Source organism: Nerophis ophidion, linkage group LG23 (assembly GCF_033978795.1).
Source record: "Nerophis ophidion isolate RoL-2023_Sa linkage group LG23, RoL_Noph_v1.0, whole genome shotgun sequence".
In the NCBI taxonomy this organism is placed as follows: Eukaryota; Metazoa; Chordata; class Actinopteri; order Syngnathiformes; family Syngnathidae; genus Nerophis; species Nerophis ophidion.
The window spans coordinates 13561966-13588200 of record NC_084633.1 but is presented as its reverse complement, the minus strand read 5'-3'; the positions used below and the strand labels follow the sequence as shown (position 1 = coordinate 13588200).

At 39.4% G+C, this 26235-nt stretch overlaps 2 long non-coding RNA genes across 2 annotated transcripts in view; one reads left to right on the top strand and one right to left on the bottom strand.

Moving 5' to 3' along the window:
- Positions 1–4178: 4178 nt before the first annotated feature.
- Positions 4179–24435, bottom strand: LOC133541395 (uncharacterized). Its single transcript, XR_009803863.1, has 3 exons — positions 24299–24435; positions 12015–12266; positions 4179–4530 (listed from the first exon to the last, which is right to left on the bottom strand). It is a non-coding gene; the product is annotated as an uncharacterized LOC133541395 (long non-coding RNA).
- The window catches only part of LOC133541394 (uncharacterized), an 89441-nt gene continuing 75391 nt past the window's right edge, over positions 12186–26235 (top strand). Inside the window, exon 1 of the long non-coding RNA XR_009803862.1 lies at positions 12186–12323. This is a non-coding gene — a long non-coding RNA (uncharacterized LOC133541394). The remainder of the gene's footprint in view (positions 12324–26235) is intronic.

The window sequence follows — 26235 nt, the reverse complement described above, 5'->3', positions numbered from 1 at the left end:
CGTTGTTTTGGATCTGTTCGTTCTGACATCCTTGAATCCCTTAGTGATGGTAGGCAATCAATACATTTTGTAGAATGGTTAGACCGACCACAAATTCAACTTTCACCTACATATGTTCCTTCAATGGTTCCATATAGGAAAAGAAAGAAACAAGCTAAAATTAAAGACGACTTCAGAATGTTTTCTTTGTTTAAAAATAGAACAAAAACATTCTGAAATTGTACAAATCATAATGTTGTCATACTTGCCAACTTTGAGACCTCCGAATTCAGGGGGGGGGAGGGGTTGTAGCAGGGGTGTATGTTGTAGCGTCCCGGAAGAGTTAGTTCTGCAAGGGGTTCTGGGTATTTGTTCTGTTGTGTTACGGTGCGGATGTTCTCCCGAAATGTGTTTGTCATTCTTGTTTGGTGTGGGTTCACGGTGTGGCGTGTCAAAGTTTCTAAATGGTTGATTTATATAGGCTAGTGAGGTAAAGTGTTGTACCGGACAAGTTTCGGCTACCTTCAGACTTCATCGTCTGCTAGGGTGGAGGGGAGCAGACCCAACAAAGCAACCAAGAGAGCGGACTCCACGCTCGGCCGCCCACTAACTCCCGGCCAGTGTTCAGTCCGCATGGATGAGCGAGGATATTGCGTATTGCAATATTGCGTAGTTTTTTTTGGTAGCGAAAAATTTGAAGGTTGTAGCAATACGACTAAAGCCTGCTTACGTTTCCAGTGACGGGAACACGAGGAAAGTATGGACTTCTCCAGTCACATTGAGTTGTACAAAACGGTATGGACCAAGCAAGAAGAGGTATGTCATTTTAAAGATTCCGACTTTAAAAGTGAATGGTTTTCAGTTTGGATTGAGAAACATTTTAAGTGCGTGTGAAAGACTTTTTTGCCGTCGTCGCTCGGGTTCAATGGACCACCCAGGAAGGACATTGCTACTGAGCAGGTTTGACTCTTTTATTTTTTCAAATAAAGCTTTGTCTTCAGGTCAGATCGCTTGTCAGCTGCTCCTCTCCACTGCTCGCTCACGGTCCGCTTTTCAGCCGCCTTCCTCGTCTGCTCGTTGCTTCCGCTCCTCGGTCGCTGCTGCGGGCTCTCCTCCTCCTTCTGCCCCGATCTCTCCTCCTTCTCCCCTTTTATACATCGTGAGGAGAGAAGTTAATTGTCTACTGGTGCGCGATCCACAAACCTGCACATGACTGCGGCGGCACTCACCGCCTCTCCGCTCGGCCGCATTCTCCGCCTCCTCGCCGCCATCTTGGGCCGGGCTCCAGCGTGCCCTGCCCCGCTGCTCGTTCGCCGGCTTCGCCTCTCTACAGTGCGATCCTGTAATCAGGAGCACCTTTCAAGGGGGGAAAAAGACTGAGCAGAACCTGCTAGGGACCGTTGGCGGATGAATTTCAGAACACATTGGAGTTGATATATAGTTGCAATAGGCAATCAGATCACAAGTTGTTGACAGTAGCCTCTCTAACGAGACTGTGATTGGATACTCACTTGTCATTTCAAAGTGAGTATCCGATCACAAGTTGCCAATTTAGCAGGAAGCGGGAAGTGTTGCACCGTAGCCAGACCGGGTTTGCAGAGAAGGAGAACAAAACGTTGATTAGGTGGCGGGTATATATTTGCAAAGCCATTTTCAAGAAGGATATTTAAAGAAAAACTACATCTTGTGAGAGACCATGTTGGCCAGCTCGAATCAGCCGACGACGAGGAGTACCACTGGCTTATACGACGTCAGATGTGAGTTCAAATATTTTTATTTTTTCACTTTTAATATGTTTACATGTTGGGTCAAAAGTATACATGCCGCAATGTTAATATTTGGTTACATGTTTCACTGCAATACGGCACTTTTGGTAGCCATCCACAAGCTTCTGCTTGAATTTTTGACCACTCCTCTTGACAAAATTGGTGCAGTTCCGCTAAATGTGTTGGTTTTCTGACATGGACTTGTTTCTTCAGCATTGTCCACACGTTTAAGTCAGGACTTTGTAAGGGAGGGACATTATAAAACCTTAATTCTAGCCTGATTTAGCCATTCCTTTACCACTTTTGACGTGTGTTTGGGGTCATTGTCCTGTTGGAACACCCAACTGCGCCCAAGACCCAACCTCCGGGCTGATGATTTTAGGTCGTGCTGAAGAATTTGGAGGTAATCCTCCTTTTTCATCATCCCATTTACTCTCTGTAAAGCACCAGTTTCATTGGCAGCAAAACAGGCCCAGAGCATAATACTACCACCACCAGGCTTAACAGTAGGTATGGTGTTCCTGGGATTAAAAACCCTCACCTTTTCTCCTCCTAACTAATTGCTGGGTGTTGTGGCCAAACAGCTCGATTTTTGTTTCATCTGACATCACATGGACAAAGATAAGAACCTTCTGGAGAAAATTTCTGTCACATTTTCAGTAGATCCATAATAAATGAACAAAAGAACCAAACTTCATGAATGTTTATTGGTGACCAACAAGCATTACAAAAAAAATAAGAGTTGTGGAAATTATTGGAAACTCAAGACAGCCATGACTAGTGTATGTAAACTTTTGACCACGACAGTACACAAGTTTGATTCTCATGTAGCCATGATTTTAGTCTATGTTTTTGTTTTTAATGAATTGGTTGATTTATTCCATCTAATACCATTTAAACAACAATATAACCGCACTGTTTTTTTCAAACTTTCATTGTTTTAAAGAAATAAAAAAGTAATTGTTTTGATTCAAATGCATTTTTCTTCTGTTTATCTACTGCAGGGGTGTCCAAAGTGCGGCCCGGGGGCCATTTGTGGCCCGAAGGTAATTTTTTAACGGCCCCACGGCACATTTTAAAGAATTTTTAACACGTAAAAATTAGGAGCAAATGGGTGGAATGTAACAAGAAAATGTTGCAATGTTGACTCTAATAACACAAAGCTGCCATGCAGGCTGTTTCTTTCTTTAAAAAATAATAATGAATCAAAATCAACCTCATTATGAATTATTGACCTATTCAAGGCTCCAATTACGTCACTTTAAGTTTTCCACTTTCAGATATTTTTTGGGGGGGAAAATGTTGCATATTTTGTGTTTGCCATATAAAAAACTGAGCTGTTTTTTTTTTTTTAAAGAAGGGCCTAAAATGAACAAACAAAAAACATAAACAACAATAAAACTTATAATTGACGGATAGATCTGAAGTTGATCTTGAGATTATTGTGTTAACAGTAAAAAAAATAATAATTTATTTTTTAGCACTTTAATGAGTAGGACCCTTTTGGATCCCCAATAATTTTAGTGTGATTTGTTTTTAAGTTTCATTGCTCAAAAAATAATAATACATTAAAATCAATGGCGTTATGAGTTCCATCCATCCATCCATCCATCCATTTTCTACCGCGGGGGGCGCTGGCGCCTATCTCAGCTACAATCGGGCGGAAGGCGGATTACACCCTGGACAAGTCGCCAACACAGCTAGACAGACAACATTCACACTCACGTTATGAGTTATTGACCTTTTGATATAATCTAAAATATTCCACTTAAAAACATACTGGGTGATAATATTGCATATTTTGTGTTTTTTTCCATCAAAAAACAGGGTTTTCTTTGACAAAAAGAGCATACAACTTAAATCTTTAGAATCATTATATTGACAGAAGGAACTAATGTTGATCTGGAGATTTAAAACCTGAATAATAATAAAACAAAATAATGACACACTTTTAATATTTTTTGACCAAAACCCTCCTGAGTAGAGGCCTAAATGTATACTGGTTGTACATATTGGTTTTTAAAATTTAAAAAAAATGTCAAAATGGCCCCCGTTTGCTTTGATTTTTCAGTCTGCGGCCCTAAGTGGAAAAAGTTTGGACACCCCTGATCTACTGCTTATCACTTTATTAAAAAAATGAATTTAAAAAAAATACCTCCATGGCATGCTTGAATGACTCAGATTGTGATGCATGTGTCAGCGATACCGAGCGCTAACATGAACAAAAAAAAAAAGGATATCCTGCAGGTGGGCCCTCAGACGTCGTTGAGGAAAGAAGGAAGGAAGCAATCAAGCTCTCGTCCGTGCCTGGTGAGTATGAACCATCCACGCTCGGATTGATGTGATGACTCATGAAAGTGTTTGCTGGAAGGGGGAGTTAAAAAAAAAAAAAAGTATATCTCTTATCGCTCAGGCAGAGCCTTAGAAGTGGTTGAAAAGATTAAATGTTTAACTGTAGGAGGGCGATAAAATGTGATGCCGCCGATATCAAAAAGGTAGTTCAAGCCTCACATTTTAGCTTTTTATTACAGTATATTTGCCCCATAAGGGCAATATTATAGAAATGAAACTTTAGAGTAGTCCGTGTACAGCTTGCATGGATATCCACTGAAAAGCACTCAACACGTCTCCCAATCGTTTATTGATATCGGTCCAAATATCCACCCATTTTCTACCGCTTGTCCCTATTGAGGGGGTGCTGGAGCCTATTTCAGCTGCATTCGGGCGGAAGGCAGAGTACACTCTGGACAAGTCGCCACCTCATCGCAGGATATCGGTCCAATATCTGCAGAAAAAAGTATATAAAATGTTCGATATCAACTCCGATATATTAACTACTGCACTAATCAATCAATCAATCAATGTTTACTTATATAGCCCTAAATCACTAGTGTCTCAAAGGGCTGCACAAACCACTACGACATCCTCGGTAGGCCCACATAAGGGCAAGGAAAACTCACACCCAGTGGGACGTCAGTGACAATAATGACTATGAGAACCTTGGAGAGGAGGAAAGCAATGGATGTCGAGCGGGTCTAACATGATACTGTGAAAGTTCAATCCATAATGGATCCAACATAGTCGCAAGAGTCCAGTCCAAAGCGGATCCAACACTAATAAACACACAAGCAGTGTCCAGGCGTTTCTCCTCAAATTGAGCAAAATTTAATTATGTCTCTGTTTAATTCCTTGCTTCTTGTCTCGTTTAATAGACGTCTTTGGATTTGGAACCTGACAGGAATTTCCGTCAGGCCAGATTGTGGCCCCCGGGCCTTAGTTTGCCCAGGTTTTGGCCTAGCACACAATAGCACACAAGATATAAGTTAAGAACAACATTGAAAAAAATTGCAATATAAACAAGTATCAAACAATTACCGTCCCATATTTCTTACGGATGCAAAATCTCCAAGTCAGAAGTGCATTGGAAAGTACCAAGTAACAAAGGGGTCCGCATCTTTTGACTTTCTGCGCCATGCATGAGCTTACTGTAGTGACTTATCATGGGTGTCGCCCAAAAAAAATTACCACTCCATTTCAACTTAAGGACAGCATAAGCCCGCCAAAAACAAATAGGCTAGTTTTATTTTCCGTACCTACCTACCATTTGGTGTTCGTTTCGTTCAATTGTTTTGTTTTAGACGGCACAAATGTTCGATGGGAGACAGGTGTGGACTGCAGGCGGGCCAGGAAAGTTCCTGCACTCTTTTTTTTACAAAGCCACGCTGTTGTAACACGTGCTGAATGCTGCTTGGCATTGTCTTGCTGAAATAAGCAGGGGCGTCCATGAAAAAGACGGCGCTTTGATGGCAGCATATGTTGTTCCAAAACCTGAATGTACCTTTCAGCATTAATGGTGCCTTCACGGATGTGTAAGTTACCCATGCCTTGGGCACTAATACACCCCCATACCATCACAGATGCTGGCTTTTGAACTTTGCGTCGATAACAGTCTGAATGGTTCGCTTCCCCTTTGGTCCGGACGACACGATGTCGAATTTTTCCAAAAACAATTTGAAATGTGGACACTTTTCCACTTTGCATCAGTCCATCTTAGATGATCTCGGGCCCAGAGAAGCCGGCGGCGTTTCTGGATGTTGTTGATAAATGGCTTTCGCTTTGCATAGTAGAGCTTTAACTTGCACTTACAGATGTAGCGACAAACTGTATTTACTGACAGTGGTTTTCTGAAGTGTTCCTGAGCTCGTGTGGTGATATCCTTTAGAGATTGATGTCGGTTTTTGATACAGGGATCGAAAGTCACGGTCATTCAATGTTGGTTTCCGGCCATGCTGCTTACGTGGAGTGATTTCTCTAGATTCTCTGAACCTTTTTGATAATATTATGGACCGTAGATGTTGAAATCCCTAAATTTCTTGCAATTGCACTTTGAGAAACGTTGTTCTTAAACTGTTTGACTATTTGCTCACGCAGTTGTGGACAAAGGGGTGTACCTCGCCCCATCCTTTCTTGTGAAAGACTGAGCATTTTTGGGAAGCTGTTTTTTTTTTATACCCAATCATGGCACCCACCTGTTCCCAATTAGCCTGCACACCTGTGGGATGTTCCAAATAAGTGTTTGATGAGCATTCCTCAACTTTATCAGTATTTATTGCCACCTTTCCCAACTTCTTTGTCACGTGTTGCTGGCATCAAATTCTAAAGTTAATGATTATTTGCACACACAAAAAAATGTTTATCAGTTTGAACATCAAATATGTTGTCTTTGTAGCATATTCGACTGAATATGGGTTGAAAATGATTTGCAAATCATTGTATTTTGTTTATATTTACATCTAACACAATTTCCCAACTCATATGGAAACGGGGTTTGTACATTACGTGTGACCTCCTGAATAACATTTACTCAATGTTTCTATTGTGTTGCGCAACACTTCCTCTACTCGGATTTATTCCCCAGCTTGTTAATTTTTATTATCTATTTAATCTTTCAGCCCCCACTTGTGCGGTGTCTCAATTTCTCTCCACTTCCTCAGGCGCCACGTTGCACCGGCATCCCATTTGTCAACAGGGCCCCGAAAATATTATTACTTATTACTCCGCCGGTGATAACAACACCCGCGTTAAAATTGATTTTTTTTTTTTTTAAAGCTGGTCAATACCGAGCAGCTGTGTTATTGTTTCTTTTCCGCTGTTACTCGTCATGTGTTTGTTTTGTTGTCTGGCTCGTTTTTTTTTGGAGCGACGGCCGTAATCTCGCCAGATGTTGACCCATAAAAGCAGACCAGGGCAAATTAAGGCCCGTCGGACATTCCCAAATAATTTTTTTAGATCTTTAAGGTGGAAAGTGTAGCTGCCGTTATGATGTTTAGTGATGATTTCTTACTACCGGAACTATACAAAGTATTTCAATGGTTGCAATCTGCACTTTTGCATGATATTTTAGTGACTAGTGTTGTCCCGATGCCAATATTATTTCGATACTTTTCGGTACTTTTCTAGATAAAGGGGACCGGAAAAAAAATGCATCATTGGCTTTATTTTAACAAAAAATCTTAGGATGTGGCGGATCGGTACTTTTCAGAGGCGGTATGGTACCGAATATGTTTCATTGGTATTGCGGTACTATACTAATACCCGTATACCGTACAACCCTACTAGTGACTGTGGTAATCTACAAACCCCGTTTCCATATGAGTTGGGAAATTGTGTTAGATGTAAATATAAACGGAATACAATGATTTGCAAATTATTTTCAACCCATATTCAATTGAATGCACTACAAAGACAAGATATTTGATGTTCAAACTAATAAACTTTATTTTTTTTGCAAATAATAATTAACTTAGAATTTCATGGCTGCAACACGTGACAAAGTAGTTGGGAAAGGGCATGTTCACCACTGTGTTACATCACCTTTTCTTTTAACAACACTCAATAAACGTTTGGGAACTGAGGAAACTAATTGTTGAAGCTTTGAAAGTGGAATTCTTTCCCATTCTTGTTTTATGTAGAGCTTCAGTCGTTCAACAGTCGTATTTTACGTTTCATAATGCTGTACACATTTTTGATGGGGGACAGGTCTGGACTACAGGTGGGCCAGGAAAGTCCCCGCACTCTTTTTTTTTTTTTACCAAGCCACGCTGTTGTAACACGTGCTGAATGTGGCTTGGCATTGTCTTGCTGAAATAAGACGGCACTTAGATGGCAGCATATGTTGTTCAAAAACCTGTATGTACCTTTCAGCATTAATGGTGCCTTCACAGTTGTGTAAGTTACCCATGCCTTGGGCACTAATGCACCCCCATCCCATCACAGATGCTGGCTTTTGAACTTTGTGTCGATAAGAGTCTGGATGGTTCGCTTCCCCTGACTCGATGTCGAATATTTCCAAAAGCTATTTGAAATGTGGACTTGTCAGACCACCGAACACTTTTCCACATTGCGTCAGTCCATCTTAGATGATCTCAGGCCCAGAGAAGGCGGCGGCGTTTCTGGATGTTGTTGATAAATGGCTTTCGCTTTGCATAGCAGAGCTTTATCTTGCACATAAAGATGCAGCGACAAACTGTATTTAGGGACAGTGTTTTTTTGAAGTGTTCCTGAGCCCATGTGGTGATATCCTTTAGAGACTGATGTCGGTTTTTGATACAGTGCCATCTGAGGGATCGAAGGTCACGGTCATTCAATGTTGGTTTCCGGCCATGCCGCTTATGTGGAGTGATTTCTCCGGATTCTCTGAAACTTTTGATTATATTATGGACCGTAGATGTTGAAATCCCTAAATTTCTTGCAATTGCACGTTCAGAAACGTTGTTCTTAAACTGTTTGACTATTTGCTCACGCAGTTGTGGACAAAGGGGTGTACCTCGCCCCATCCTATCTTGTGAAAGAGTGAGCATTTTTTGGGAAGCTGTTTTTATACCCAATCATGGCACCCACCTGTTCCCAATTAGCCTGCACACCTGTGGGATGTTTCAAATAAGTGTTTGATGAGCATTCCTCAACTTTATCACTATTATTGCCACCTTTCCCAACTTCTTTGTCACGTGTTGCTGGCATCTAATTCTAAAATTAATGATTATTTGCGAAAAAAAGTATTAGTTTGAACATCAAATATGTTGTCTTTGTAGCATATTCAACTGAATATGGGTTGAAAAGGATTTGCAAAAAATTGTATTCCGTTTATATTTACATCAAACACAATTTCCCAACTCATATGGAAACGGGGTCTGCTATGACGAGGTCCCAAGCAGTATGGGTGGGGAGCGTTTCCACAGAAGGAGATTTTTACAAGAAAGTTCTAAATCTTAAAGATATATCAGATATTACAGATTGGTATTTCTGGTATCCCTATATTTGTCCACCAGATGGCACTGTTGTTCCCATTTCAAAGCATGCAGCAAAATGTTTACATTTTTTACCGTTTACTGTGTGTCTATAGACATTTGTATGAATGGTAAACGGTAATATATCGGTTTATGCTAGGAAACTCTTCGACAAGGTCCAATGAAAACCGAAAAAATTATTTTACCTATAAGAAAACATTAAAAAAAAATGTATTACTCCATTTCAGATACCCCAATATTAACACTTAACACATTTGTATAAAGAATAATTAAAGTGTTTTCCTCATGTAAAAATGTGAAATGTATAGAAATGGTCAATGAAATTGATAAAAGAACACTTACCTTATCACTTTCACTTTAGTGGCTAAGAAGATTTTGATTGATTGATTGATTGATTGATTGAAACTTTTATTAGTAGATTGCACAGTTAAGTACATATTCCGTACAATTGACCACTAAATGGTAACACCCAAATAAATTCTTCAACTTGTTTAAGTTTCTCACTTTTTTTTATCAGTTTTTTTAATTGCAACTTCCTTAAGCACCATAGTGTTTTATTTTACAGTCATACCGAAAACCGCAAAAATTATTTTACCCAGAAAAAAAAACTTTTTTAATTAATCCATTTCAGACACCCCAATATTAACACCGAACCCCATTTTTATAAAGAATAATTCAAGTTTTAAGTGAGAAAAATAATGTGAAATACGTATAAATAGTCAATAAAATTGAAAAAATTAACATTTAACTTATCACTTTACTCTTAGTGGCTAAGAAGATTTTGATTGATTGAAACTTTTATTAGTAGATCGCACAGTTCAGTACATATTCCGTACAATTGACCACTAAATGGTAACACCCGAATAAGTTCTTCAACTTGTTTAGGTTTAAGTTTCTACCTTTTTTTTTTAATCAAAGTTTGTTTACTTGCAACTTCCTTAAGCACCATAATATTTTATTTTACAGTCAGACCGAAAACCGAAAAAATTATTTTACCCAGAAAAAAACAACCCTTTTTTTTTAATTAATCCATTTCAGACACCCCAATTTTAACACCGAACCCCATTTTTATAAAGAATAATTAAACATTTAAGTGAGAAAAATAATGTGAAATACGTATAAATAGTCAATAAAATTGATGAATGAACATTTAACTTATCACTTTTACTCTACATGCTGCCGCTAGGTGACGTCATACGCAAATACGGTATTAGCTTTCACTGCTATGCTGATGACACCCAACTCTACATGCCCCTAAAGCTGACCAACACGCCGGACTGTAGTCAGTTGGAAGCGTGTCTTAATGAAATTAAACAATGGATGTCCGCTAACTTTTTGCAACTTAACGCCAAAAAAACGGAAATGCTGATTATCGGTCCTGCTAGACACCGACCTCTATTTAATAATACAACTTTAACATTTGACAACCAAACAATAAAACAAGGTGACTCGGTAAAAAATCTGGGTATTATCTTCGACCCAACTCTCTCCTTTGAGTCACACATTAAAAGCGTTACTAAAACGCCCTTCTTTCATCTCCGTAATATCGCTAAAATTCGCTCCATTTTTGTCCACTAAAGACGCCGAGATCGTTATCCATGCGTTTGTTACGTCTCGTCTCGATTACTGTAACGTATTATTTTCGGGTCTCCCCATGTCTAGCATTAAAAGATTACAGTTGGTACAAAATGCGGCTGCTAGACTTTTGACAAGAACAAGAAAGTTTGATCACATTACGCCTGTACTGGCTCACCTGTACTGGCTTCCTGTGCACTTAAGATGTGACTTTAAGGTTTTACTAATTACGTATAAAATACTACACGGTCTAGCTCCAGCCTATCTTGCCGATTGTATTGTACCATATGTCCCGGCAAGAAATCTGCGTTCAAAAGACTCCGGCTTATTAGTGATTCCTAGAGCCCAAAAAAAGTCTGCGGGCTATAGAGCGTTTTCCGTTCGGGCTCCAGTACTCTGGAATGCCCTCCCGGTAACAGTTCGAGATGCTACCTCAGTAGAAGCATTTAAGTCTCAACTTAAAACTCATCTGTATACTCTAGCCTTTAAATAGACCTCCTTTTTAGACCAGTTGATCTGCCGCTTCTTTTCTTTCTCCTATGTCCCCCCCCTCCCTTGTGAAGGGGGTCCGCTCCGATGACCATGGATGAAGTACTGGCTGTCCAGAGTCGAGACCCAGGATGGACCGCTCGTCGGGAACCAGGATGGACCGCTCGCCTGTATCAGTTGGGGACATCTCTACGCTGCTGATCCGCCTCCGCTTGAGATGGTCTCCTGTGGACGGGACTCTCGCTGCTGTCTTGGGTCCGCTTTGAACTGAACTCTCGCGGCTGTGTTGGAGCCACTATGGATTGAACTTTTACAGCATCATGTTAGACCCGCTCGACATCCATTGCTTTCGGTCCCCTAGGGGGGGGGGGGGGGGGGTTGCCCACATCTGAGGTCCTCTCCAAGGTTTCTCATAGTCAGCATTGTCACTGGCATCCCACTGGATGTGAATTCAACCTGCCCACTGGGTGTGAGTTTTCCTTGCCCTTACGTGGGTTCTTCCGAGGATGTCGTAGTCGTAATGGTTTGTACAGTCCTTTGAGACATTTGTGATTTGGGGCTATATAAATAAACATTGATTGATTGATTGATACTCTTAGTGGCTAAGAAGAATTTGATTGATTGATACTTTTATTAGTAGATTGCACAGTTCAGTACATATTCCGTACAATTGACCACTAAATGGTAACACCCCAATAAGTTCTTCAACTTGTTTAAGTCGGGGTCCACGTTAAACAAGTCATGGTAGGTTATAAGTGGAGAGGGCGGATGTGAGGAAAAAAAACATAAAGAACCACGCAGACGTCATATGAGTACTTTGCTATGAGTTATTTCTTGAATTTTAACAACTTGCAACTTCTTTGAGCCCCATGGTTTTTTTTTTTTTTTACAGTCATACCTGTGTGAGGAGTCTGTGCTGAAAGTGGGCGTGGTCTCTGAGGATGGAGGCGGATTGTGCGCCACTGCAGTGCAGCTGCCGTACCACCAGGTGATACAGCTGGTCAACAGGCTCACACATAATGCTGAGGTTCCAAAACCATGCCAAGCTTCCTCTCCTAGTCCAGCTGGAGCTGATAAGTGCCCAAACGAGCTCCTCGCTGATACGGACACAAAGATACTTGAAGCTGCCAGTCATCTCCACTCCAAGCTCCTGGATAAACAGTGGCAGATGTCAGCTATCCTCTCCTCGGTCTTGTTTGTGCAGAGGGTGAGTTTTTTTTTGCGTCGTTTTGACACCATGTCATATGTCACTTTCTATGTTATCTGCAAACGCAAGCACGTAAGGACACTTGTAAAGAACATAATGTCATGGCTGTCTTGAGTTTCCGATAATTTCTACAACTCTTATTTTTTTTGTGATGGAGTGATTGGAGCACATACTTGTTGGTCACAATAAAAAATCATGAAGTTCGGTTCTTTTAAGTATACATACAGCAATGTTAATATTTGCTTACATGTCCCTTGGCAAGTTTCACTGCAATAAGGCGCTTTTGGTAGCCTTCTGGTGGTCAGATGAAACAAAAATTTGAGCCGCAATACCCAGCAATATGTTTGGAGGAAAGGTGAGGTCTTTAATCCCAAGAACACAAGGCCTACCGTCAAGCATGGTGGTGGTAGTGTTATGCTCTTGGCCTGTTTTGCTGCCGATGGAACTGGTGCTGGGCTTCACGGTTGCAGAGGGGTTAGTGCGTCTGCCTCACAATACGAAGGTCCTGCAGTCTTGGGTTCAAATCCAGGCTCGGGATCTTTCTGTGTGGAGTTTGCATGTTCTCCCCGTGAATGCGTGGGTTCCCTCCGGGTACTCCGGCTTCCTCCCACTTCCAAAGACATGCACCTGGGGATAGGTTGATTGGCAACACTAAATTGGCCCTAGTGTGTGAATGTGAGTGTGAATGTTGTCTGTCTATCTGTGTTGGCCCTGCGATGAGGTGGCGACTTGTCCAGGGTGTACCCCGCCTTCCGCCCGATTGTAGCTGAGATAGGCGCCAGCGCCCCCCGCGACCCCAAAAGGGAATGAGCGGTAGAAAATGGATGGATGATTGGAGCACATACTTGTTGGTCACAATAAAAAAATCATGAAGTTCGGTTCTTTTATGAATTTATTATGGGTCTACTGAAAATGTGCTGGGTCAAAAGTATACATACAGCAATGTTAATATTTGCTTACATGTCCCTTGGCAAGTTTCACTGCAATAAGGTGCTTTTGGTAGCCTTCTGGTGGTCAGATGAAACAAAAAATTGAGCCACAATACCCAGCAATATGTTTGGAGGAGAAACGGTGAGGTCTTTAATCCCAAGAATTTTAGTTTTTTGCCCGGCCCTCACTGACTTGGGACCATTTGCGTCCAAAAGTCACCAGCCTTGGCGTCACTATAGACAGCCATTTTAAACTAGACAAACAAGTCAATGGCGTTTTAAAATCGTGTTTTTATCACCTTCGTCTTTTAGTAAAGGTTAAACCGTTTTTATCTTTTAACCTTTTTGAACAAGTCGTGCATGCTTTTATTTCAAGTGGCCTGGACTACTGCAATGCACTTTATGCTGGCATTAGCCAAAAAGCTCTCTCCCGGTTGCAGTTAGTCCAGAACGCGGCAGCACGACTTTTAACAGGGGCCAGGAAACGCCAGCATATAACCCCAATTCTTCAGAGTTTGCACTGGCTCCCTGTTCATTTTAGAATTGATTTTAAAACATTGCTGTTTGTTTTTAAATCTTTACATGGACTGGCACCTCAATATATCTCGGACCTCATCCAAATTTACATTCCTGCACGCGCTCTGAGGTCCGAGAGCCAGTTCCAGCTCGTGGTGCCCAAGACCAGACTTAAGACCAGGGGAGACAGGGCCTTCTCTGTGGTCGGCCCTAAGCTCTGGAACACTCTGCCGCTCCATGTTCAAACTGCTTCCACAGTGGAGTGTTTTAAGTCTCGTCTTAAGACCCACTTTTATTCTTTGGCTTTTAACACTACGTGAGTTGTGTGGTCCTCTGTTCTCTGTTGTCCTCTGTGTTTTTTATACACTTTGATTTCTATTTTACTGTTTTAATTGATTTTACCCTTTAAAATAGTTTTTAATCATATTTGTTTTTATTGGTTTTATATTTATTTATTTTTTGTTTTCATTCAGTCATTGGTGGAGCATAATATATATATATATATATATATATATATATATATATATATATATATATATATACTTTTTTTTAAATTTTATTTTATTTATTTATTTATTTTTTACAATTGTTTTTAACATGGCTGTGCAGCACTTTGGAAACGTTATTGTTGTTTAAATGTGCTATATAAATAAAGTGGATTGGATTGGATTGAAGAACACAATGCCTACCGTCAAGCATGGTGGTGGTAGTATTATGCTCTTGGCCTGTTTTGTTGCCAAAGGAACTGGTGCTTTACAGAGAGTAAATGGGACAATGAAAAAGGAGGATTACCTCCAAATTCTTCAGGACAACCTAAAATCCTCAGCCCGGAGGTTGGGTCTTGGGCGCAGTTGGGTGTTCCAACAGGACAATGACTCCAAACACACATCAAAAGTGGCAAAGGAATGGCTAAATCGGGCTAGAAATCAGGTTTTTGGAATGGCCTTCCCAAAGTCCTGACTTTAAATGTGTGGACAATGCTGAATAAAAACGAGTCCATGTCAGAAATCCAACAAATTTACCTGAACTGCAACCAGTTTTGTCAGGAGTGGTCAAAAATTCAACCAGAAGCTTGTGGATGGCTACCAAAAGCGCCTTATTGCAGTGAAACTTGCCAAAAGGACATGTAAGCAAATATTAACATTGCTGTATGTATACTTTTGACACAGGAGATTTGGTCACATTTTCAGTAGACCCATAATAAATTCATAAAAGAACCAAACTTCATGATGTGCTCCAATCACTCTATCACAAAAAAAATAACAGTTGTAGAAATGATTAGAAACTCAAGACAGCCATGACATTATGTTCTTTACAAGTGTATGTAAACTTTTGACCAGGACTGTATATAACTGGGCTGAGGACACAACCCTGTGGGCCACCAATGTTTGTCGTGGTAGAGACTGAAACTCTGGTTCCAAACCTGGCAGCCGGGAAGTCCAGGGGCCGTTTCCTTTATGAATCCATAGTGGATTCATAAAGTACGACTTGTTAAAGAAAGAAATGTGGAGGACAGCAAAGATAGGATTGAAGGTGGATCACAGGCCTAGAGAGTATTCATAATCCTTCACTTTTTCCACATTTTGTTATACATCAGGCCTGGGTAATTATTTTTACTAGGGGGGCCAAATTTAGAGAAAAAAAATGTATCTGGGGGCCAGTGTATCTGATTTTTAGGAACATTAATACAAAACCTCATTAATGTCTGATTGAATGCTAAAAATGTTATGACAGACCGCCTTAACCTTCCTCTTGTGTTAGCTTTCTGTTACCATCTCTTATGTTAAATGGTCGGTTTTGACCCATGTTTTAAATCAGCTGTAAAATACACTAAAAACAATTATCTATCATCCAATTTGTTTCTCATCTCTTGGTTACCTCGTTAGGCTTCCTTATCCTTGAAAATATTGGTTTTAATATTTTTGGTTTGGGCCATTGGGCCTTTTTTTGTCAGTATACCCCTCGATTTAAATTTTCAAAAATGGTAAAACGAACCTCAAGAGAATCATATAAATAAAAAAAGGTTGTTGTGTTACCTACCTATTACTAAGGGGTATTAGAACACATCTCTTAAATAAATGTGTTTTGTTTATTTTTTCATTTTAAGAATTTTAACTATAGTAACATCTATGGTGTTACGGGTCAATTTCGACCCATATATATTTACTTCAAGAAAAAGGCTAAAACGTATTTTTTTCAGCAACAGAAATCCAACATCAAACAAACAACTAATCAAGCAAATGAAACCAAGAGAAATAGATTACTAGTTCCAAAACTAATAAAAAAAACAAAATCAGAGTGGCAAAAAGTGACACTTTTAGTGTCCGTCTTTTGTTTGTTTTTGTACAGGATAACAAGGTAAAATGAGAATCCACTAAAGCTCACATGATTGGGAGAGGAGCTGGCTGTCAGTGTGCTCAGTGTTGGCTCTTATCATTGCTTTATCATCTTATTTCTATAACCGGGTCAAAACCGACCCTAACAACACCAAGGGCATCATTTCTACCAGAGCATTTTATAATTTAGTGAAAAAAATTAAAATGTTTTATTGTGTTGACAAAGAAGTTCCTGACAAAGTCAAAAAGCTTTGATGCAAAAAAATAAATGTATGTGGTGTTTTTATGCATTTAAAAACTAAAACGGGTCGGTGCCGACCCTAACACAACACGAAGGTTAAAAAACGCATTTATATGTATGAAATATAAAAATTGGATCGCAATTTTAGAAAGGAAAAATCGCTGCGAAATTGTACCCAAAAAGCTTTGAAGGACTCTGCCATTTTAGTCCATAGATTCTTCCTTTTATTCACTCTCCACTTGTTGTGGGGCAGACTGGCTCGTACATGCACATGCATCCACCGCTGTTGCCATTTCTAAGAAAAAGCAGTGTAAAGTTCAAGCCCGGGCAATTATTTTGACCAAATGTAAAGAGTTTTTGTAGGAACACTAATACAAAACCTCACTATAGTGTCTGATTGAATGCTAAAAACGTTGCGACACACCACCTTAAAAAACGCATTTATATGTATGAAATATAAAAATGTAATCGCAATTTTAGAAAGGAAAAATCGCTGCGAAATTGTACCCAAAAAGCTTTAAAGGACTCTGCCATTGTAGTCCATGGATTCCTCCTTTTATTCACTCTCCTCTTGTTGTGGGGCAGACTGGCTTGTACATGCACATGCATCCACCGCTGTTGCCATTTCTAAGAAAAAGCAGCATACAGTTCAGGCCCGGGCAATTATTTTGACCAAATTTAGAGAGTTTTTGTAGGAACACTAATACAAAACCTCACTATAATGTCTGATTGAATGCTAAAAACGTTACGACAGACCGCCTTAAAAAACGCATTTATATGTATGAAATATAAAAATTTAATCGCAATTTTAGAAAGGAAAAATCGCTGCGAAATTGTACCCAAAAAGCTTTGAAGGACTCTGCCATTGTAGTCCATAGATTCCTCCTTTTATTCACTCTCCACTTGTTGTGGGGCAGACTGGCTCGTACATTCACATGCATCCACCGCTGTTGCCATTTCTAAGAAAAAGCAGCGTACAGTTCAGGCCCGGGTTATTATTTTGACCAAATTTAGAGAGTTTTTGTAGGAACACTAATACAAAACCTCACTATAATGTCTGATTGAATGCTAAAAACGTTACGACAGACCGCCTTAAAAAACGCATTTATATGTATGAAATATAAAAATCTAATCGCAATTTTAGAAAGGAAAAATCGCTGCGAAATTGTACCCAAAAAGCTTTGAAGGACTCTGCCATTGTAGTCCATAGATTCCTCCTTTTATTCACTCTCCTCTGGTTGTGGGGCAGACTGGCTCGTACATGCACATGCATCCACCGCTGTTGCCATTTCTAAGAAAAAGCAGCATAAAGTTCAGGCCCGGGTTATTATTTTAACCAAATTTAGAGAGTTTTTGTAGGAACACGAATACAAAACCTCACTATAACGTCTGATTGAATGCTAAAAACGTTACGACAGACCGCCTTAAAAAACGCATTTATATGTATGAAATATAAAAATTTAATCGCAATTTTAGAAAGGAAAAATCGCTGCGAAATTGTACCCAAAAAGCTTTGAAGGACTCTGCCATTGTAGTCCATAATTTCCTCCTTTTATTCACTCTCCACTTGTTGTGGGGCAGACTGGCTCGTACATTCACATGCATCCACCGCTGTTGCCATTTCTAAGAAAAAGCAGCGTACAGTTCAGGCCCGGGTTATTATTTTGACCAAATTTAGAGAGTTTTTGTAGGAACACTAATACAAAACCTCACTATAATGTCTGATTGAATGCTAAAAACGTTACGACAGACCGCCTTAAAAAACGCATTTATATGTATGAAATATAAAAATCTAATCGCAATTTTAGAAAGGAAAAATCGCTGCGAAATTGTACCCAAAAAGCTTTGAAGGACTCTGCCATTGTAGTCCATAGATTCCTCCTTTTATTCACTCTCCTCTTGTGGTGGGGCAGACTGGCTCGTACATGCACATGCATCCACCGCTGTTGCCATTTCTGAGAAAAAGCGGCGTAAAGTTCAATTATTTTGACCAAATTTAAAGAGTTTTTGTAGGAACACTAATACAAAACCTCACAATAATGTCTGATTGAATGCTAAAAACGTTACGACAGACCGCCTTAAAAAACACATTTATATGTATAAAATATAAAAATGTAATCGCAATTTTAGAAAGGAAAAATCGCTGCGAAATTGTACCCAAAAAGCTTTGAAGTACTCTGCCAATGTAGTCCATAGATTCCTCCTTTTATTCACTCTCCTCTTGTTGTGGGGCAGACTGGCTTGTACATGCACATGCATCCACCGCTGTTGCCATTTCTAAGAAAAAGCAGCGTACAGTTCAGGCCCGGGCAATTATTTTGACCAAATTTAGAGAGTTTTTGTAGGAACACTAATACAAAACCTCACTATAATGTCTGATTGAATGCTAAAAACGTTACGACAGACCGCCTTAAAAAACGCATTTATATGTATGAAATATAAAAATTTAATCGCAATTTTAGAAAGGAAAAATCGCTGCGAAATTGTACCCAAAAAGCTTTGAAGGACTCTGCCATTGTAGTCCATAATTTCCTCCTTTTATTCACTCTCCACTTGTTGTGGGGCAGACTGGCTCGTACATTCACATGCATCCACCGCTGTTGCCATTTCTAAGAAAAAGCAGCGTACAGTTCAGGCCCGGGTTATTATTTTGACCAAATTTAGAGAGTTTTTGTAGGAACACTAATACAAAACCTCACTATAATGTCTGATTGAATGCTAAAAACGTTACGACAGACCGCCTTAAAAAACGTATTTATATGTATGAAATATAAAAATCTAATCGCAATTTTAGAAAGGAAAGATCGCTGCGAAATTGTACCCAAAAAGCTTTGAAGGACTCTGCCATTGTAGTCCATAGATTCCTCCTTTTATTCACTCTCCTCTGGTTGTGGGGCAGACTGGCTCGTACATTCACATGCATCCACCGCTGTTGCCATTTCTAAGAAAAAGCAGCATAAAGTTCAGGCCCGGGTTATTATTTTAACCAAATTTAGAGAGTTTTTGTAGGAACACGAATACAAAACCTCACTATAACGTCTGATTGAATGCTAAAAACGTTATGACACACCACCTTAAAAAACGCATTTATATGTATGAAATATAAAAATGTAATCGCAATTTTAGAAGGGAAAAATCGCTGCGAAATTGTACCCAAAAAGCTTTGAAGGACTCTGCCATTGTAGTCCATAGATTCCTCCTTTTATTCACTCTCCTCTTGTTGTGGGGCAGACTGGCTCGTACATGCACATGCATCCACCGCTGTTGCCATTTCTGAGAAAAAGCGGCGTAAAGTTCAATTATTTTGACCAAATTTAAAGAGTTTTTGTAGGAACACTAATACAAAACCTCACAATAATGTCTGATTGAATGCTAAAAACGTTACGCCAGACCGCCTTAAAAAACGCATTTATGTGTATAAAATATAAAAATGTAATCGCAATTTTAGAAAGGAAAAATCGCTGCGAAATTGTACCCAAAAAGCTTTGAAGGACTCTGCCATTGTAGTCCATAGATTCCTCCTTTTATTCACTCTCCTCTTGTTGTGGGGCAGACTGGCTCGTACATGCACATGCATCCACCGCTGTTGCCATTTCTAAGAAAAAGCAGCGTACAGTTCAGGCCCGGGCAATTATTTTGACCAAAATTAGAGAGTTTTTGTAGGAACACTAATACAAAACCTCACTATAGTGTCTGATTGGATGCTAAAAACGTTATGACACACCACCTTGAAAAACGCATTTATATGTATGAAATATAAAAATCTAATCGCAATTTTAGAAAGGAAAAATCGCTGCGAAATTGTACCCAAAAAGCTTTGAAGGACTCTGCCATTGTAGTCCATAGATTCCTCCTTTTATTCACTCTCCTCTTGTTGTGGGGCAGACTGGCTCGTACATGCACATGCATCCACCGCTGTTGCCATTTCTAAGAAAAAGCAGCGTAAAGTTCAGGCCCGGGTTATTATTTTGACCAAATTTAGAGAGTTTTTGTAGGAAGACTAATACAAAACCTCACAATAATGTCTGATTGAATGCTAAAAACGTTACGACAGACCGCCTTAAAAAACGCTTTTATATGTATGAAATATAAAAATCTAATCGCAATTTTAGAAAGGAAAAATCGCTGCAATATTGTACCTAAAAAGCTTTGAAGGACTCTGCCATTGTAGTCCATAGATTCCTCCTTTTATTCACTCTCTTCTTGTTGTGGGGCAGACTGGCTCGTACATGCACATGCATCCACCGCTGTTGCCATTTCTGAGAAAAAGCAGCGTAGAGTTCAGACCCGGGCAATTATTTTGACCAAAATTAGAGAGTTTTTGTAGGAACACTAATACAAAACCTCACTATGTCTGATTGAATGCTAAAAACGTTATGACACACCACCTTGAAAAACGCATTTATATGTATGAAATATAAAAATCTAATCGCAATTTTAGAAAGGAAAAATCGCTGCGAAATTGTACCCAAAAAGCTTTGAAGGACTCTGCCATTGTAGTCCATAGATTCCTTCTTTTATTCACTCTCCTCTTGTTGTGGGGCAGACTGGCTCGTACATTTACATGCATCCACCGCTGTTGCGATTTCTAAGAAAAAGCAGCGTACAGTTCAGGCCCGGGCAATTATTTTGACCAAATTTAGAGAGTTTTTGTAGGAACACTAATACAAAACCTCACACTAATATCTGATTGAATGCTAAAAACGTTACGCCAGACCGCCTTAAAAAACGCATTTATGTGTATAAAATATAAAAATGTAACCGCAATTTTAGAAAGGAAAAATCGCTGCGAAATTGTACCCAAAAAGCTTTGAAGGACTCTGCCATTGTAGACCATAGATTCCTCCTTTTATTCACTCTCCTCTTGTTGTGGGGCAGACTGGCTTGTACATGCACATGCATCCACCGCTGTTGCCATTTCTAAGAAAAAGCAGCGTAAAGTTCAGGCCCGGGTTATTATTTTGACCAAATTTAGAGAGTTTTTGTAGGAACACTAATACAAAACCTCACTATGTCTGATTGAATGCTAAAAACGTTACGACACACCACCTTAAAAAACGCATTTATATGTATGAAATATAAAAATGTAATCGCAATTTTAGAAAGGAAAAATCGCTGCAATATTGTACCTAAAAAGCTTTGAAGGACTCTGCCATTGTAGTCCATAGATTCCTCCTTTTATTCACTCTCTTCTTGTTGTGGGGCAGACTGGCTCGTACATGCACATGCATCCACCGCTGTTGCCATTTCTGAGAAAAAGCAGCGTAGAGTTCAGGCCCGGGCAATTATTTTGACCAAATTTAGAGAGTTTTTGTAGGAACACTAACACAAAACCTCACTATAATGTCTGATTGGATGCTAAAAACGTTATGACAGACTGCCTTCAAAAATGGAATGGAATTTTAAATCTTTTTTACGGAATGAAAAACCCAAAATGTACATAAAAATGTGGGATTTACAATATTAACTATGAACGATACAACACTGAATATTGACAACATGTGAACGTCACACCCCCTCTCCATCGACATATTTTACAATCAAGTAAAACGAGACAAAAATGCAACAAACATAGCAAAATATGAACGCAAAGGGTAAAATATAAGGTAGGTCGTGAGTTTAAACCCCGGCCGCGTCATACCAAAGACTATAAAAATGGGACGCATTACCCCCCTGCTTGGCACTCAGCATTAACGGTTGGATTTGGCGGGGTTTAATCACCAAAATGATTCCTGGGCGCGGCCACCACTGCTGCTCACTGCTCCCCTCACCTCCCAGGTCGGTGAGGGTGATGGGTCAAATGCAGATGATAATCTCACCACACTTAGTGTATGCCTGTAACAATCATTGGTACTTAAACTTCAACTTTAACAATATGTTCTGACTGCGGATCAACAACACCCATAAAGACTGTACATGCCTGGACCCTTTCGCGCATATTGGCCTTTAAAAAGTCAAAAACTAACCAAATAAAATTGTTAGGGTCACCATTTGAAAGACCTATTAAGAGTTAATGTAGTGCTGTGGTGCCCATTACGTCGATCGCGGAGGATGCGTTCATCATCGCCAGCCAGGCATTTAAAAAAATAGACCTAAAAATTAGCGATCATCAATCTTCACCAAGACGTCACTTTCGTCACTTGATTGACATTCACGACACCTGAGGGTCTTGTGAGATGACACTGGCTGCTGCGAGCTCATTATTAAGAAAAAGTGATAGACAGGAAGGCGAGAAACACCTTTTATTTCAACACATTCGCGCCGTACCTGCTGTCAAAACTCTAAATCAGGGGTGTCCAAAGTGCGGCCCGGGGGCCATTTGTGGCCCGCAGCTATTCGTTTACCGGCCCGCCACCTATTCTGCAAAAATTACAAAATTGATAGTATTTCAAAAATTCAAAGAAAACATTAAAAAAAAAAAAGTGGAATGAGGTAAAATCTAATGAGAAAAAGTGGCAATGTTGACACAAAGCTGCCATGCAGGCAGTTTTTTTTCACTTTTGTCTTTATTTTCTTATATTCCATTGCTCAAAATTAAAAAAAGGACAAAAAATCTGTTATAATGAATTATTACTTAAAATGTAAAATGTTTTATGTGGAAAAAATATTGCATATGTTGTGTGGTTGCCATATAAAAACATCAAAGTTTTGACAAAAGAGCATAAAACAAACAAAATAATGGTTCAAACTTAAAATCGACAGATATATCGGAATTTGATCTTGAAATTTAAGTATTTAAAAGTAAAAAAAAAAAAAATTATAATAAAAATGTATCACTTTATGAGTGGGGAACCTTTCGGATCTCAAATATTTAGTAGGATTTTATTTAACTTTTCACTGTGATTACTCAAAAATATTAAAAAATTAAAAACAATGGTGTCCTGGATTACTGATATTTGAGGGTTTTGATTGCTAAATAAAAGAACTCTCCTGAAGGAATCAATAAAATACTATCTACCCATCTATGTATCTAAATACCGTATTTTTCGGACTATAAGTCGCTTTTTTTTTTTTGTAGTTTGGCCGGGGGTGAGACTTGGCCAAACTATAAAAAAAAAAAAAAAAAAAAAAAAAATATATATATATATATATATATTATTTATTTTATTTTTTTAGGCTTGGACTGTGGAGAAGACTGCGACTTATTGTCCGAAAAATACGGTATTGCATATTTCAGTTTTACTATAAAAAACAAAGTTGTCTTTGACAGAAAAGGCATAAAACCTTATTTGTTTTGCTTTATATCAACCTCAAGTTGATATAAAGATTTACTGTAAGCATTAAATAAAAAAATAAATAATAATTTGACTTAAATTTAACATTTTAGTGACTGAGACCCTCTATGCTCCCCAAGATAATAAAAAAATCCATATATTTTGTTATGGTTTGAAAATGAAAAATATCAAAACGGACCCCGCATGCTTAAATTTTTCCGTGTGCGGCCCTCTGTGGAAAAAGATTGGACACACCTGCTCTAAAGACCGACTGGACAGTTCCTATCTTCACAATAAAAGCGCTGCTTCCTCTTGCCTGCGCTAACAAAATAAGAGTCTCGGAAAGCTGGCGTGCTCAAGCTAGCAAGCTACGGAGCTAATGGATTTCTTGTAAAGTGTATAAAAACGAGTATGGAAGCTGGACAAATAAGACGCCAAAAACCAACCACTTTCATGTGGTATTGGACGAAAAGCAGGACTTTTGTTCTCCTCCATTTGAAAATACCGACGTTATCCGCACTTCTGTCGGATTCCAATCAATGCAAGAATCAGGTAATACTCCAACTTATATTCTTGTCTTCATGAAAGAAAGTACTCTATATGTGTTAAACATTATTGCATTTACATTAAAAACCTATAATATGTTAACAAAAACGAATGTTTCATGAATAAAAACATATAAATTATATATATGAATGAGGTAGATCCCCTAGACTTGGTCAATTGAAAAGTATTTTACCTCAGCCGAGTGGACCTTTTGTTGGAAGACATATTGTAGAACACTGCCCTCTAGTGGTCGGATGAGAAAGCTGCCTGGTGTTGGGTGTGTCCTGAAGAGTTTTGTCCCCACAATTCACATGAAATGGTAAGTGAATTATATAAAAAAAAACAAAAAACACCCCTCCAACCTTAAAAAGCCCCCTTACCCCCCTAAAAGAGTAACATGAGTCTACCTTGCAGCTGTTTCCGCCACTTTGGGCGTATTTGTTGTTCAGGCCCGCCACCAATGGGGGCGCTGTTCATCTTTAGGTGCACTATTGTGAGGAGACACACCACAAACTCCCCAATTTTTTTATTTTTTATTTTTTTTGTGCTAAATTCCATCAGCAAGTCCTTCCAGGGGCGAAAAGCAATGGTTGAAATCTGGAAAGTATTAAACAACCTGCCTGGTGGTGCGGAGGGAGAGGTGGGGAAGGAGAGAAAAAAAGCCGGGAAGTAAAAAGTTTTTTTTTTTGGTTTTTTGTGGGATGGGGGAGAAATGAAGCAGAATACAAGATTGTTCATATGCCGCCCTTTTTTTTTTTTTTTTTGCTTGGCTCTGCTCATTTTTCTACCACTCCCCCATCTCTCTCTCTCTCTCACACACACACACACACACTCACACACTCACACACACACCCACCCCCCCAAAAAAATCCAGACCACTCCTCAGGCAATGCTAACATTTTTTTATTTTATTTAAATCCCCTTTTAAGTCTCGAGCAGTGTTTTTGCAACTCCTTTATTTCGATGGCTCCTAAACAAACATCTGTAGGGCGGTTTAGCTCGGTTGGTAGAGTGGCCGTGCCAGCAACTTGAGGGTTGCAGGTTCGATTCCCGCTTCTGCCAACCTAGTCACTGCCGTTGTGTCCTTGGGCAAGCCACTTTACCCACCTGCTCCCAGTGCCACCCACACTGGTTTGAATGTAACTTAGATATTGGGTTTCACTATGTAAAGCGCTTTGAGTCACTAGAGAAAAAGCACTATATAAATATAATTCACTTCACTTCACTGTAAGATGTAAGAAATGCTTTTATACAAATATCACTGATGTTTGCATCTTCATAATTTAAATGGTCGGCAACATTTCACGCGATGCCAGTTGTAGTTTTTCCTATCCGTCCCGCTTAGATGTTACACACAGCTGTTTGTTGGTCCCCTAAAGCAGTGGTCCCTAACCACTGGGCCGTGGACTGGTACCGGGCCGCACATGAAATGTATTTATTTATTTTATTAAATTTTTTTAAATTATTAAATCAACATAAAAAACACAATGTATACATTATATAACAATATAGATCAATACAGTCTACAGGGATACATTCCGTAAGCACCGGTCCGTGGGACAAATTTTCATGCGTCGAGCGGTCCGAAGCTACAAAAAGGTTGGGGACCACTGCCCTAAAGATCGTAACTTCAGTGTCGATGTGGCAAAATACCCTAAAGCAGGGGTCTGCAACCCAAAATGTTAAAAGAGCCATATTGGACCGAAAATACACCCAACGATTGCATCTTTTGACCACTGGAGCAACTTAAATCCGTTGATTGGTAAGTGTTTGTTTGGCATTAAATGTGGGTGGAGGGAAAGGCTGGATGCAAATATAGCTACAAATGAGGCATAATGATGCAAAATGTACATACAGCTAGCCTAAATAGCATGTTAGCATGGATTAGCTGGCAGTCATGCCGTGACCAAATATGTCTGATTAGCGCATAAGTCAATAACATCAACAAAACTCAATTTTGTGATTTCGTTGACTTTATCGTTGGAAATGCATCTGCTTTGAGTGTCGCGGGATATCCACACATCTCTGTGCCATCTGTCGTAGCATCGCCATAGTCTGTAAAATGTGCAGAACAAACGAGGGACTTTCGCATCTTTTGACCACTGGTGTACTTGAATCCGTCGATTAGTA